General features: G+C 45.0%; 1 protein-coding gene across 4 annotated transcripts in view; it reads left to right on the top strand.

The window, feature by feature from the left end:
* The window catches only part of NCAM1 (neural cell adhesion molecule 1), a 348,328-nt gene that overhangs the window by 80,184 nt on the left and 255,434 nt on the right, over window positions 1-12,710 (top strand). The window lies entirely within an intron of this gene.

The raw sequence follows: 12,710 nt of genomic DNA, 5'->3' as shown, positions 1-12,710 counted from the left end.
AATTTAGGAAGCGCTGTATCACTAACTGCTTTTGATGGGTGAGGCAGTGAAGCTCAGAAAGGTAATAAGAGTCGCTGAGACACAAGGAGAAAAACGGGAGGGCTGGGTTTGTGAATTCAGATCCACCTGGACTGCCCTAGGCTCTCAGGGGTCCAGTCCGAGTCTGAGATGGCCACTGTCACCCTCTGCTCTGCCCACAAACGGTACTGCCACGGCAGGAGCTAAGGTGCACACGAGCGGCAGCTCCACCCTGTGCCGGAGTGGAAGTGCTTGATCCCAGGGACGCTCCCTGCCTCACTCATCCCCGAGACCCATGCCCAGCAGTGTCTGTCCATCAACAGACTTGATTACCAAGTGTCAGCTGGTTTCAGTTGAATTGCTGAGGGCACAAGTCTTCTGAGACCCAGACACCAAACCGTACAATCATCTGGGACTCCTCCTTTCTGTCCTACCAATATAGCGAATAAATAAGCCCAGTATAACTTCCTTTTCTCAGTATTTCGGGCGTTTCCTATGCTGCCCTCGCTTTCAGCCACCCCCTGGGGTTTTCAGTTCCAGGTGTCCCTAGCCCTGTTGCTGTTGCCTCCTTCCTGGTCCTGGGCTTCAGCCTGCGGCTGCACTAATGTCACCTCGGTGTTCGCAAACACCGCTCTCCTCCTGGGCACGGGCTTATTTTTGTGCTTGAGGGAACTTTAGAGATTGTCAGCTCCAGCCCACCTCCAAGAAAAAGCAGCAGCAAGACACGGCCCCAGAAAACCAGAGTCACCTCTGCTGTGGGAGTGTATGCCACCCACGACTCGTGATATTGGTCCAGGGCCTCTGTGTCATTCTGCATCTTGTCTTTCTCCCGATTGGGAGTCTCCTGTGATTCTCCCTCGGCTGCCAAATGAAGTCCGGGTCTCTTTGTCCAGCGTAGAGACACTCTCCGTGACCTAGTTCCAACATGCTGTTCGAATTATCTGACACTAATCCCTAAATCCACGTTCCAGCCAAGATGTGCTGCTTACCATTCCTTCAACATGCCCACTGCGTTTCTGCCTCCTTGCCTTTTTTAGGTAATTCTCTCTACACATAATCCTTTCATCTCTCTTCATTGCGAGTCATCCTTTCCACTAAAAGTTCCCTGACTCTCGTCCAGTTGGAAAGGAAGGATCTTCCCCATCTGTGAGTATCCCTAGCGTATTGCTCCTCTGCTCTGGGTCTCCTTGGTCTGCCCTGAATCCTGTTTCTGTAGCTGTGCTCGTCTGATCTCCCTTTTGAGTCTAAGCATCTTTGGAGCAAGTAAGAACTTACCCATCCTGTATCTCTCACTATCCAGCAGCGGGGCCCCGTCTGGCTTGGGGTCTGTAGCAGTTTGGTGAGTGGATAGTTGAAACGTGACAGAAAGTGCTGGGGAAGCTGTGACCAGCACATTGGAGCTTCGGACCCTGAAGAACATTTGGGTTTGGCCTCCACTGCCTTGGAAATAACTTCATTTTAAAAACATCATGGAGATGCTGAGAAGGGTAAACGCTTTCCCTCTCACCTTTTCTTGCCATGGCAGCTGCTTAGGGCTTGAGTGATGAGACTGCTTGCACCAGTGGTAAAAAACCAGCCTGTTTTTATCACAGACACACTACTTGCTGTGGTCTCTGTGTGGCCTTGGGAGAAATGAGTGTTTATGTTCTGGGATGTGCTGTTATATTTCACAAATATATGGAAGTGATGGGTGGTGAATAGTCCCCTCCAGGGCTGCTCACTTCTCACTGTCTCTGTAAATGTTCATCAGTTTGTCTCATTTTACTGTATAGACTTATCTCAAAATAATATAACTAATCAAAAGGAAGATTCACTGAGGAAATAAAGAATTCTGTGACTTTGGGGTATTAAGTGAGGTAAGTGTTGAATAGAATATGTGTGAGGTTGTAATAACAATGAATTATATAAGATAGATGGTATTGCTTAAATCAGTTTTTACATTTGGCACATATGTGCTAACATGAACTAGATCTTTTTCTCCCCCTCACCTCTCACCTCCCCTTCCCTAGTTATATACTACACTGAACTTGCAGGAGGTGAGAGCTTGGGTTGTTCTTATCTACATGAGGAGGGAAGATGAAGGATGTCATAGACCTTTACCAAAAGTTTTTGCGCCTAGACAGTTTAATCCCAACAACTTCCACTGTCTGTCCTTAGCTAGTGATTGAACATTTTCACTCATTTTTAAGCCATCTCAAGCACCAAATTATCCAGACAAGTTGTACCATTCAGTTACCAAGCAAATTAAAAAACAGACGAATTAGCTGTCATTTGTGATTAGGTCCTAAGAGTAGAGTGTAGCCTACACTGCAGTTCAGTAGTCACTCAGTCATGTCTGACTCTTTGCGACCCCATGGACTACGGCACGCCAGGCTTCCGCATCCATCACCAACTCCTGGAGCTTACTCAAACTCATGTCCATTGAGTTGGTGATGCCATCCAACCATCTCATTCTCTGTCATCCCCTTCTCCTCCTGCCTTCAATCTTTCCCAGCATCAGGGTCTTTTCCAGTGAGTCACTTCTTGCATCAGGTGGCCAAAGTATTGGAGCTTCAGCTTCAGTATCAGTCCTTCCAATGAATATTCAGGACTGATTACCTTTAGGATTGACTGGCTTGATTTCCTTGCAGTCCAAGGGACTCTCAAGAGTGTTTTCCAACACCACAGTTCAAAAGCATCAATTCTTCAGCACTCAGCTTTCTTTATGGTCCAACTCTCACATCCATTCATGACTACTGGAAAAACCATAGCTTTGACTAGACGGACTAGTTGGCGAACTAATGTCTCTGCTTTTTAATATGTTGTCTAGGTTGATCATAGATTTTCTTCCAGGGAGCAAATGTCTTTTGATTTCATGGCTGCAGTCACCATCTGCAGTGATTGTGGAGCCCAAGAAAATAAAGTCTGTCACTGTTTCCATTGTTGCCCCATTTATTTGCCATGAAGTGATGAGACTGGGTGCCATGATCTTCATTTTTTGAATGTTGAGTTTTAAGCCAACTTTTTCATTCTCCTGTTTCACTTTCATCAAGAGGCTTCTTAGTTCCTCTTCACTTTCTGCCATAAGGGTGGTGTCATCTCCATATCTGAGGTTATTGATATTTCTTCCAACAATCTTAATTCCAGCTTGTGCTTCATCCAGCCTGGCATTTTGCATGATGTACTCTGCATATAAGTTAAATAAGAAGGGTGACAGTATACAGCCTTGACATGCTCCTTTCCCAATTTGGAACCAGTCCACCATTCCATGTCTGGTTTTAACTGTTGCTTCTTGACCTGCATATAGATTTCTCAGGAGGCTGGTAAGGTGTCTGGTATTCCCATCTCTTGAAGAATTTTCCAGTTTGTTGTGATCCACACAGTCAGCGGCTTTGGTGTAATCAATAAAGCAGAAGTAAATGTTTTTCTAGAACTCTTGCTTTTTTGATGATTCAATAGAGGTTGGAAAAATTTGGTCTCTGGTTCCTCTACCTTTTCTAAATCCAGCTTGAACATCTGGTAGTTCTCGGTTCACGTACTGATAAAGCCTAGCTTGGAGATTTTTGAGCATTACTTTGCTTGCATGTGAAATGAGTACAACTGTGGGGTAGTTTGAGCATTCTTTGGCATTGCCTTTCTTTGGGATTGGAATGAAAATTGACCTTTTAGTCCTGTGGCCACTGCTGAGTTTTTCAAATTTGCTGGTATATTGAGTGCAGCACTTTAAAGCATCATCTTTTAGGATTTGAAATAGCTCAACTAGAATTCCATCACCTTCATTAGCTTTGTTTGTAGTGATGCTTCCTAGGGCCCACTATACTTTGCATTCCAGGATGTTTGGCTCTAGATGAGTCATCACACCACTGTCGTTATCTAGGTCATTAAGATCTTTTTTATATAGTTCTGTGTGTTCTTGCCACCTTTTCTTAATATTTTCTGCTTCTGTTAGATTCATACCCTTTCTGTCCTTTATTGTGCCCATCCAATAGCCTACACACCATTGTAAGGTGAATTGTGTTATTTTAGGATCAGATCCTGGAAAGACCTAGTTCTCAGAGCATTATTTGTTTGGGGCCTCAATTGTAGGCCACCACTGTACCATAGAAATGAAATATGAGCTTCATATACATTTAAAATGTTTCTAGTAGCCACATTAAAAAAATAAATGCCTGAAATTTTAATGTAATTTTACATATCATATTTAATTTAAATAGCATATTTTATTTAACTCAATACGCCAGAAGTATTATTTCAGTGTGTAGTCAATATTTTTAAAATTGTTAATGAGATTGTTTCTTTCTGTTGTTGTTTCTAAGTCTTTGAAAACTGGTGTGTATTTTATATATCTCAATTCTGGTCACATTTCAAGTGTGTGGTAGTCACACATGGCTAGCGGCCACCATATTGGAAAGCATATGTCAGAGCTGATTGGGATGAAATTCTCTGAGAAGGAAAAGAAAAAGGGATGTTTTTACCATTTACTCCTAAAAAAGAGTCAGCAAATGTATTTTGTATTGAGTCAGGTAGTACATACTTAGGCTTTAAAGGTCATCTGGACTCTGTAGCAACTATTCAACTGTGTTAATTGTATCATGGTAGTAGCCACAGACAACATATAAGCAAATGCGTGTGACCGTGTTCCAGTAAAACTTTATAAAAATAAGCAGTGCGGCATGGGACACTGCTCAGGGTTATGTGGCAGCCTGGATGGGAGGGGAGTTTGGGGGAAATGGATACATGTGTGTGTGTGGCTGAGTGTCTGCTGCTCACCTAAAACCATCACAACACTGTTAATGAGCTATGCCCCAAAACAAAACAAAACAAAACACTGGGCAAGTCAGACTTGTCTTGAACTTGCCTATTCCAGTTCTTTTAAAAAAAACTTTTTATTTTGTGTTGGAGTATAGCCGATTAACAGTGGTGTGACAGTTTCAGGTGAACGGCAGAGACTGAGCCACACGTGTCCATGCATCCATTCTCCCTCAAACTCCCTTCCCGTCCAGGCTGCCACATATTCTTGAAGAGTTTCCTGTGCTGTACAGTAGACCCTGGTTGGTTATACATCTTAAGTATAGCAGAGTGCACATGTCCATCCCAAACTCCCCAACTGTCCCTTCTCTGAGTCTGTGAATCTCTTTAGGTTTTGTAAGTTCGTTTGTTTCTTTTTCCATTCCACATATAAGGGATATCATATGCTATGTCTCCGTCTCTGTCAAACTTACTTCACTCAGTAGGACATTATTCCATTCCTAAGTTTAAAATTGCTCAAGCATATAAATGAAAATAATTTTTGTTTGAAATTATTGCTTCTGTGCTGTTTAGTTCTATTTGTACTGAGAAGCTAACAAATACAGCAAAATAATGAGTTCTATAGTTTATTTCATATTTTATAAAATGATTGTTAGTGCTCATTTTGTTCCAATTTTTTTTGATTTGTTTGTTTAGAAAATGAGATGTTTTTATATCACTGTTGATCACAACTTTTTTTCTCTTCCCCACCCCTCCATCTGGCTGGCATAACATTTCTGGATGATTCGGCTGTTGCATTTCTACTTATATTACTGTTTTACAACAGGTAAGACCTTTTCCTTTTGAACTATGATTCTGCTAAATTTTATAAAAATTAACATATAATAGATTTTGTTTTTTAAAAAAATTTAAATGTTTAGGGAAATAATGTGAAATAGTTTCCATAAATTCGTCTTATTCTTAGCTACAAGGAAATAGTCAGTGGTGCAGAATCTATGGTGAGGTAGATTTTTCAGTCAGCAATGGAATAATCCCTACCTGAAAATATTTATAACACATGCTTTACATTTAATACATAATTTAAAAAATACCTAAATGGAGGATTCTGGTAGTGTCTTTTTTCATTCCCAAACTGGATATAACTATCATAAACCGATACACACCTTTATGTGTGTTATGCTCGTCACATTAAAACTTTAAAGAAAATTATTTTATTGAAGTTCAGTTGATTTGCAATGCTGTGTTAATTCCTGCTATGTAGCCAAGTAACTCAGTTATACATAAATATAATTTTTATATTCTTTTTCATATAGTTTAACCACAGGATATTAATATTGTTCCCTGTGCTACATACAGTGGGATCTTGTTGTTTATCCATTCTATACGTAATAGTTTGCATCTGCTAATCCCAAACTCCCAAGCCATCCCTTCCTCACCACTCTACCCCTTGGCATAGTTACATTAAACCATTTTGAAAACTCTTCTTACATCAAGAATGCTGGAGGGAGACTAGGCTTTGTAGCGTTGGGGAGTGTGCTATAATATTCTGCGAAGCTGGGAGCAACTGACTGTACAGTGAGTTGACTATTCGGTTATGTAGTGGGGAACGCTAGCTTCAGATTTGTTTTGATTCCTTTATATGAACTGATTGTAGACCAGCTCACTGGAGTGGAACAGGAGGATGGAAAGAGAGAAGATATAAACATCTTTAAGTCTCCTCTTGTTATGCCATTGTATTGTGTCTTTGGGGGGAAAAAAATACTTATTAAGATTTGTTCTCCCCCATTTGAAGCAACAGTAATCACAACATCACTCTGACGCCCTCAGGCAACAGATCAGCCTGGAGTGGCTCGACTGTGGTCAGCTGGTCGGGTGACCAGCTAATGACCCCCGAGTTTCTGTGGCAATGCCTGGTTCAGACCTCCCCGTTCCTCCCAGCGCTGCCCTTCCCCCCTCCATCTTTCTTACACAGCACCAGGAAAGAAAACGCCCTCAGCTTTCTCCCTGCCCATCCCCCAAATGATCTTTTCATTTTTAAAGATTTTTATTTATTTATTTTTGATTGGCGCAACATTGCTTTACAATGCTCTTAGTTAGTTTCTTCTGTACAGTGCAAATCCGCCCTCTGTGTACACATATTCCACCCCCCCCCCCGCCCCGCCTCCGCCCTGAGCTTCCTTCCCACACCACCCCGCCAAATCCCAGCCCTCCCACGGGATCCCTGTATCCTTAACCCACTTTCCTCCTTTCCAGTTCAAGGAAAAGAAACACCTCTTGGAAGCTGAATTTTGCACTTGTTTCCCCCTCCTCTGACTTCCTTTGGGACCTTGTTTTGTCAGTTCAGACTCTCCCTGTGGCATTTTCAACCTGTCTTCCTTCAGCAGTTCTTTCCCTCCAGCCCTCAAAGGTTGTAAGGCAGGGGCCTGAGAGGAGCAGTGAAAGCCCTGCCCGTCTTTGCTTTGCTCCTCTTCCTTCTTTCCCCCATCATGTGTCTCAGAGGCGGTATCTTTACCTCCTTTTTCTTCCACAGCCATTCTATTGGAATTGCGTCCCTCTCCATCACCCCTTCCTCGGGCTCTGCCTTGACCGTGCTACACCCCAGGAGGGCCTGTCCTTAAGCCTGCAGAGCGTCCACCTGCGTGGACCCCAGGTCTGTCTCAAGCTCTGCTCCCTCCTCTGACTTGAGTGCGCCTCTCCACGCCTGCCCGCCTGGCTGCACTTAGAACCCAGTCCAACCACACCCACCATCTCCCCTCCTCCCCTTCCTCCCATCACCAGGATGTCAGTCTCTTCCTCATTGTCGCCCTGTCCCTTGTTGAGGACCTCTGGTTCCCCCTCCACCCTCGCTTTTCTGTTTCCTCTGCACAAACCACATGTGCCCTCTGCGGGAGCACTGGCACCCCTACCCTGCTGCTCACCTCTGTTACCTGCTGCGGTCAGATAAATCTTCGGGAAGTGTCGTTCTGACCCCACAACCTTCCTTGTCCAGAATCTTCCTCGACTCTTCACCTTTACTGACAACATGTGCAAAGCTCTTAGAACTGTGCCTGGCACATAGTAGGTGCTCAGCAATGCCATCGTTTTCCTCCTCTTCCTCACCACCATCTGTATTCTCAGCCTCTTATTTTACCATTTAAATCTTCAGTGATCTGGGACAGCCTTCTCTTCTGCTGTATTTTTATGTTCGTTGCTGTTCTCTCCTGCCTTCCACCATCACGCAGGGATGACATACTTAGGTTTACCAAGGACTGAGACTAAAGCAGTGAATGACATACTGTCCCTGGGCTCACGGAGCTCTGGGTCCCGTAAAGACCCAGATGTGTGAGCAGGAAAGTGGGACACACCCCGAGGGGTCTGTAATAGAGTATAACAGAAGCTAAGTAACTTGGTTGTATTCCCGTTTGCCTGGATTTCCGGCTAAGGAGCAAAGGTGGGGACAGAGGCCCTGAGAACCATGCCGTCTGAAGTAGCTGCCAGCAGTTTGGTACAGAGCCTCCCCAGGTCTGACCAGAGGCGGTAGAAGCAGCCTTGCTCTAATGGGTCAGGAGAGCCCTGGAGAGGACGTGGGGTCAATCTTTGGTACCATTCCCCTCTCCTCCAGACCAACTGCAGCCTGGTGGAGGCTGTAGAACTGTTCTTCTGCCAGTCAAAGGGCAGACTGGCGTCTCCTGCTGGCTTGAATCCAGGCTGGGCTTCTGAACATGTAAGTCCTCCCTGGTGTGGTCGTGGAGCAGAATGAACGGAAGATGAGGAGTGGGTTGTTGGAGGGTGTATCCTCTAAATGGGGGAGCCCATCTGAACAGAGAGACCAGTGCACACTGCTCTTTTGGAGACTGTTTAGTGCTCGAGAGCCTTGTGCTTGGTGGGGTGGGAATGACTTGCACCTCGGGGTCCCTGGAAGGCAGACAGAGTGCCATCTCCTCCCTGGCTCCCTGGAGTCCCGATCAGGTGGAGAAGCAGCCTTCCCGGTTCCCCCAAGTCCTCATGAAACAGGATGGAGTAGATGAGGCAGGAGTTGTGGATATGCTGCCAAGTGAGAAGATGCTAGATGGAGGGAGGGGTGGGCTCAGGAGAGAGGTGGGGCAGTCAGGGGTCTCTGAGGGGTTCTCCATTACAGATGAGGGTGAAGGTGAACCCTCATTCCAGAGGGTGCTACAGAATGTACACGGAGATCACCACATAGTTGGAAATTACCAGCGGATGCCTGGTGAGACCAGCTGCCTGCTCACCACTGATGGTCTTTCATGACTGTCCTGCATCACCTTCCCATCCTGTGTGTCTTGGTCTCCGCTTCCCTCACTCCACATCAGAGAGGTCAGACAGAGAGGGAGGAACCAGAGGTTCTTAGTACAAACCTCTTGTCTCCCTATCCTCTGCCAACACCCCACCCAGGGGCTAGTCTTAGGAGACGGTCTTCATTCCGCCATGCAATGAAGGAAGATGAGCGAAGAGGGTCTTAGAAGGAAGTGGACTAACTTTAACCTCTGGACATGCCTGAAAAGTTCTGGCCGCTGTTGTGGCTAAGCAGTAGGACTAGTGATTTGGCAGAGTACAGCTAAAGGTAATGGTTTGAAAATGTAAACCCATTTCATTTTTATACTCCCGAAAAGCCAGGGTTTCTTGGCACAATCAAGGTGTACAGGTTAACCAGAAGGCACAGTCAAGATGCCGCAGGCATAATAAAGTTGGAGATAACACTTCTGGAATGATGAGGACCTTTCTGCTGAGGGGACTGAGCTCACCTTCAGAGTTGAAGGATGGAAGAACACTGGAGAGAACCAGGGCTTGTGGGGAGCTAAGAGGTCAGGGGTGGGGGAGAAGGCATTCCAGGAAGAGGATCCTGTGTGTAAAAGCTTAAGGGAGGGAAGCAGAACAGAAACAAAACTCATGGAATTCCAGGTAGTTCCCCACCAACGATGAGAAATCGGCACAATAGGGATGAGGCCAGACGGCAAGGAAGGGACAGATCAAGGAGGGGGTTTTACTGCATTCCGTGGGTGACAGGGAGGGTTTAAATAGAAGCAGGTTATGCACGTGCAGCCGGGAGAGACCACTTTCTCCCAGAACTCCCGCTCTCCCGTTCCCTATCTGTGACTTTTGAAATCCTACTTTTAATTCAAGGTTTATCTGAAATGCTGTTGCTGTTTAGTTGCTAAGTCATGTCTGACTCTTTTGCAATCCCGTGGACTATAGCCAGCCATGCTTCTCTGTCCATGGAATTCCCTAGGCAAGAATATTGGAGTGGGTAGCCATTCCTTTCTCCAGGGGATCTTCTCGACCCAGAGATTGAACCTGCATCTCCTGCACTGCAGGTGGATTCTTTACCACTGAGCTATTTGGGAAGCCTGCATCTCTTCTAAGAACTTTTGTGATCTCTGCAGCAGCAGTGATCTCTCCAGATGGTAGCAAACTCTCGGAGGCTGCATATTGCTGTGATACCTTCAGCTCCGTGTCCTACAGGACACGCCTTGTGCTCAGGGCCTCTCCCCCTCTCTGCCCTGCAGGGTCCGCCTCTAAGGTCTAAGGCAGCTTCCAGACCTCCCCCAGGGCCTGGCAGTGTGCCTGCTCCTAATGCAGTTATTCTGGGTGGTTGTGTGTGTTTAAGTGTGGCCTAGACAGTTTTGAGTATTTGTCCTGTTTTAAGATTTCACAGCAGGTTTACTGAGGATCACTGTTTTCTGATATGATACGGATAGTGGTATTTAATGATGTTTTCCTTATACTGTTTAGCCCTGGCAGAACTTAGCCAAGGTCAGTCAAATCTTTTTAACAATGAAACAAGACTTTCTTTTTAACAAATGAAACAAGACTTTCCTGTATCCAGTAGAAATCTATAGAGTCTGAAGAGTATTCTCTTCAAAACCAGGATCTCAGGCAAGGATTGAATACATTCTTTGGTTCCTTCTCTTCTGCCTGCTCTTTTTCTTGCTCTGCTATGTGAGAGTATTGTCTGAGCATCTTGGATCAATAACTTCTTGAGGACATGGACATACTCCAAGAAGAACCCACTAACCTTTACTTAACTTTTGAGGAAAGATAAGAAAGTAATTTGTTTTCACTGTGTTGTATTTTTCTTTGTCAGTTCTTATTACACACACACACACACACACACACACACACACACACAGGGGCCGTAAAACATGATTTGTAGAACCTAGCAACAGAATGCATTAGTGAACTTTTACCCATTTTTATTTCCAGGGACAAGCAGGGTGGTACACTGTTGAGCTGAAATGTCTCCAGGTTTAGCATATTCTTTAAATAGATAGGAAATAAAGGCACACGGGTTTACAGGAGACGAAGATCACGATTTTCCTACCGTGTAAGTATTTTTCTTCCTTCCTTCCTGGGAAGGAAGCTGGTTTCTCCCTCCCAATAGGCAAACCAGCCTTGGTCGGCTCCTTGTGCTGCGCCGGCTTCCTTGGGCAGAGAGATGATGACCATTTCAGGGACTGTTGATCACTGCAGGCTGTGAGACCCTCTCCCAAGGACACTGCGGTGGCTCAGAGCCAGGCCCCTGAGCTCCTACTGGGAGGGTAATGGTGGCGGGAGGGAAGAAGTGAACTCAGACACATCAGAGCCCTGGGAGAGACCGTTCCTTCCCACTTTTCCATCTTAGACAGCCCTGCGAGCTCACTGCAGGACCCCTTGCATTGTGACTCCCAAGTGGAAGGTAATAGAACACACTGGAGCATGAGTCTGCGGTTCCGAAATGCCATCATGCATTATTTATACCCCTTGATACAAAAATATATTGCAAATGAATTTAAATGAGAGAGAGAGAATATTTCTTCTTTTTCCCTTGATGATAGATTCAGACTGGATAAATTCTTTTATTTTATTTCCTCCTGTCTGCTAAACTAGGCCAGCGTGTTTTAGAAATATGCTTTTCTCTTTGAGGTGAGTGAAGTGGCTCAGCTCAAGGAAATTTTTCTTTGAATAAAAGAGTTTTCTTTTTTTTTTTTTTTTTTTTAAACCGGCTTTCAAACTGTGTTACGTTCTCTGCTGATCAGCTTCAGGAATGTTAGAAGTTCTGTCATTTAAAGCTCTGTGGGAAGATGAATAGAGCTACAAAGCTATAGGTGAATTATGAAAAAAATATGAGTGGCAGTCTGTTTCTAAAGACTTACTCCATCGCTTCTGATGGCATTTGGGGAAAATAACATGGGAGAGAGCACAGTTTGATTATTTATCAGAAGAGTGCTCAGTTTTCTGTACTAATTTGGCTGCTATTAAAGAACCAGAGAGAAAATGACCCGTAGGGAGTAATCATGTTACCGAGTGCCCGGTAGGTGCCAGGTGCTGTTTGAACACTGTACTTACGTGACTCACTTAATCCAGTCCTCGGGGTTGATATTAGCATCACCTTGTTTCACAGCAGAATGGAGAAGAGGTTAAGGAACCCGCTTAAGTGCACGCAGCCGGGAAGGGAGGCATCTGGGCCTTGACCACAGGCGGCCACGTGCTCGCGGCCACGTGGTAAACTGTGATACTGCGCTGCCTTCCCTGCCCATGCTGACGGGACCGAGACCCCGTGGGCCCATGGCACACAGAGCCAGTGTTTCTACTTCATGTTTATACACAGCTCTCAGCCACCTTCTGTTGAACCTTTGCTTTTACAACTGTAGGTTAAGACAAGTTGATTCTTTTCAGCAAGGGGACCAAAGACACCTACCTGGCTGGAAAGTTACCTGCTTACAGTCTTAAGTGTCTCATGTTAGCAACAGAGCAGGTGATATAGATAGATAGGTAGACAGGTATGTAGACAAATGGATAGCTTAATAGAGAACAGTTCATAGGTATGGAAAGATACTGGCTTAAGTTGCACCTTTTAAAACTCGTACTTGTTAGGCTTTCACATAATCCATGTAGGCAGTGGCCCAGGCACTTGGGAGATTTGTGACTTTTTGCTCCTGATGCTTTTACAGGAACACATGGTTCTTGGCACGGGTTGTAAAACAGAA

This window comes from Muntiacus reevesi, chromosome 9 (genome assembly GCF_963930625.1).
Source record: "Muntiacus reevesi chromosome 9, mMunRee1.1, whole genome shotgun sequence".
Lineage (NCBI taxonomy): Eukaryota > Metazoa > Chordata > Mammalia > Artiodactyla > Cervidae > Muntiacus > Muntiacus reevesi.
The sequence above is the reverse complement of the archived record's forward strand: the minus strand, read 5'-3'. Positions and strand labels throughout refer to the sequence as shown.